We start from the raw sequence: 3170 nt of genomic DNA, 5'->3' as shown, positions 1-3170 counted from the left end.
TCCCGCCTCCCGCTGCTGCGGGGAGCTCTCTTCTCGCCATTTGCTCCTCGCGGCTGGAAACAGCCTGCACCCTCTGGGTTCCCCTAGACTGCCAGGTCATCAGACGAGAGCCAGGCAGACAGAAGAGCAGACGCCAGAAAGGAGTTCCCTAAACGTGCGCGGGGCCCCCAGGACTGAGTCCCGGCAGCCAGCCGGTGCCTCGAGGCTGCTCAGCTGGGCGGAGCTGGGGGAGGAGGGAGGCTGTGGGGGCGCAAGGGGCACGGGGTGTGCCCAGGGAAGCCCTGCTGCGCTGCCCAGGGAGGCAGCTTTGTGGGAGAGGCAGGCAGAGGGCGGTCTCCTGGAAATAGCCTTCTGGGGGCCCCCAGAGCCCCTGCCGTGCAGCCAACTTTTCACCAGGAAGGCTCACTTCGGGGTGCGGGTTTTGCTCCCCTACTGTGCATGGGGCTCAGTCTTTACGGGGCTGAGTACCCACGAGGACGAGGCAGCGTGGGGCTCCCCACCCCGGGGGGGCACCTTAACGCAGCTTTCCAGCAGAGGTGCAGCTTGCCCCTGCTCTGGGGTGGGGGGCTGGGGCACAGGCCAGCTGGGCCCCGCTGCTCTCCCCGGCCGCATCCCCGCGCCCCTCGCTGTGCCGGGGACGCGTGTGCCTGAGCCGCACGGCAGCTTCCCCAGACGGGCCGTGGGGCGGCGGGGCAGCCCCTCGGGCTCTGCTGACCCATCTCCGGTGGCCCCGGGAGTGCCCGCTGGCTCTCAGGCCACAGGTGCACGGTCACCGGTGCGCAGTCGGCGCCGCCTGGCGCCCGCTCCTGTCCCGCCTGACAGAGCACCGGGCCAGGCCGCCCCGCCCGACGTTCCCCGGCTCCGCCTAAAGCCAGGGCGGCCCCCACAGCCCAGCGGCCCCACGCAACGTGGGCCTGGCTGGGCGCGGGAGGGACAGGCTGCCCGAGACGGGACGGGGACCCGTCGTCGCTGCGGTGACGCGCACGGGACATCCTGCAGAGGCAGCGCCAGCGAGTGCCGCGGGAGCCGGGCTTGGTGCCAGAGCTCCTCGGCCCCGCGGGCGGCAGAGATGCTGGCCTGAAGGAACGCCCTTGATGACGGAACACGGCAGGCGTCGAGCGTGCTGGCGACGGCGGCCACCGAGCGCCTTCTGCTGCGCCCTCAGGCGCCAGGGAACCTGTGTTGGAGGCCTGTCCTGGAGGGACGGGTCCCGTAGCGGAAACTTAAAGTAGGATTTGTCTCAAAGATATTGCTTTTTTTTTTCCTTTTAGATTTTGTTTTTGCGTAGAAGAGCTGGGGTGCAGGCCAGAGGTGCGAGGGTGAGAGGATGCCCAGAAACAGAGAGGGGAGCGGAACAGGTGGATGCACTGAGAGTCACAGCTGAGGGAGCAGCGGGGAGGGGTCTTGCTGTGCCCGGGGTCACTCCCTGGCCGGGGATGGACTCAGGCCACAGCGATGGCCCTAGGCCCCCAGGGGTTGCTGATGGCTTTTTTCTAATGGATTAAATCTCCAGCAAGGAGACCCAGGGCATTTCAAAAGTCGAGGGGCTTGAGTTATCTCAGCTGGGACTGCAGGGGTAGATAATGCAGAGGCCTTTGCACCTCCGAAGTTGTCCTGGCGTGAAGCAAGCTGAGACCACTGGCAGCTGCAAGCACAACCTGATACCAGGAGGAAAGGAAGGTCTGGGGGACAGAGCCGGACGCCCAGGCCTCAGACGGGGGCTGTCCGGGCGTCGGCCAGCCCCAGCCCCTCGGCTGCAGACCCCACGGCGCGGATGTGCCAGGCGTTAGTGGGTCCTGAGCGTGACCCGCTTTCGTTGGAAAAACAAGCTGGGGCTTCTCGCCGGTTCCTCTGAGATGTCGGGAAGCACAGAGATGGTCTGTTTCTGGGGTCCTCTCAGCCTCGCTTCTTATGTATGGCCAGGGTTCGACTTTCCCAAAGACCACCAGGGAGACGATTCCGATGCAAAGCACACGAGGGTCTTTACTGCAAGCTCGAGCCTGGGCTCCCAGCCTGCACCGACGCAGCGGCCGAAGTTGAGAGCCCCGAGCTTTATTCCAGAAGAGGGGGTTCGAGCCCGGCAGCGGGCAGTGCCAGCTCAGCAGGGCATGGATTGGTGGACACGGAACAAAGTTGTCTCAACCCGGCTGGTCTCACTGGCCCGCATCCCCTAGGACATCTGGCGCCCTCCTGCTACAGACTGGCCACTTGCCTACTTGCTAACTGACTGTTGCTGTGGGATGAGTGAGATTAGGACATTTACAGTTAAACTCGGCCTCGGCGCCTTGTTGACAACCGAGACTTGGGCCTGGCCGGCTCAGAAGCGTCAGCTTGGTCTTTCACGCTCACAAATCCACTAGACGCAAGAGGTTTCGCCGGTTTGTTGACAAGGTTTAATTTCCTTTGGCCTCTTCAGATGCTTGGCTTCTTGATAGACGCAGTTTGCCTTTGGTTTCTTGCGTTCAGCGCCATTTGAAGCGACTTTGGTTTGCTCCCGGGTCCCCGAAACCGCGCGCATCTCGCTCCCTCTCAGGCGCCCATCTCAAAGCTGCTTTTCCTGCCCGCTGAGGCTCCGCGCCGTGCCGCCCCTGCTCGCTGGTGGCGGTGGCTCTGCGGTCAGTCGCTGCTATAATTAGACGCCTCTGTGCTGCTCTGAGCAGAGCCCTCGCAGTGTTGTCGTGTCTTAACTGCTAAGCCCGGCCTGGGCATTACTCTCTCGCCTGGGTCACTGTTGTCCCCGTTTACCTTGCTTGGTTTCTTCGCCATGTTTCCCGTCTTCCACTGAACCGGGGCATTAAAGACGGGTTGATGCTGACAGCCTCCGGGCGGAGCACCCGGCCTGCAGGGCGCGGTACCTGCTTGGACACCCTTTGGAGTGACCACTGCCCCCTCTCTCCCTCTCGGGCAGCGTCTAGGGGATGCCGGCTTTACCTCCACCGCCCGGTCTCCGCGAAACCTGTCGTGTCCACGTGCTCTACCGCCGTGGCCTGAGCAGTGACCTAAATGGTCTTTGCTTCCTGGAATATTTAAAATATTTGCGAGGCCCTCCCTGGGGGCGCAGCGGGTCAAAGCACGGCACTAAGAAGCCAAAGCCACTTCCGCATGAGTTCGATTCCCGCCTGCCCCGGAGGTGACCACATGGCGTGGCAGACCTCTCCTGACCTGCCCGC

The sequence above is a fragment of the Condylura cristata genome, unplaced genomic scaffold (genome assembly GCF_000260355.1).
Source record: "Condylura cristata isolate star-nosed mole 26May11 unplaced genomic scaffold, ConCri1.0 scaffold00011, whole genome shotgun sequence".
NCBI classification, from domain to species: domain Eukaryota; kingdom Metazoa; phylum Chordata; class Mammalia; order Eulipotyphla; family Talpidae; genus Condylura; species Condylura cristata.
This window is presented reverse-complemented; position numbering follows the sequence as displayed.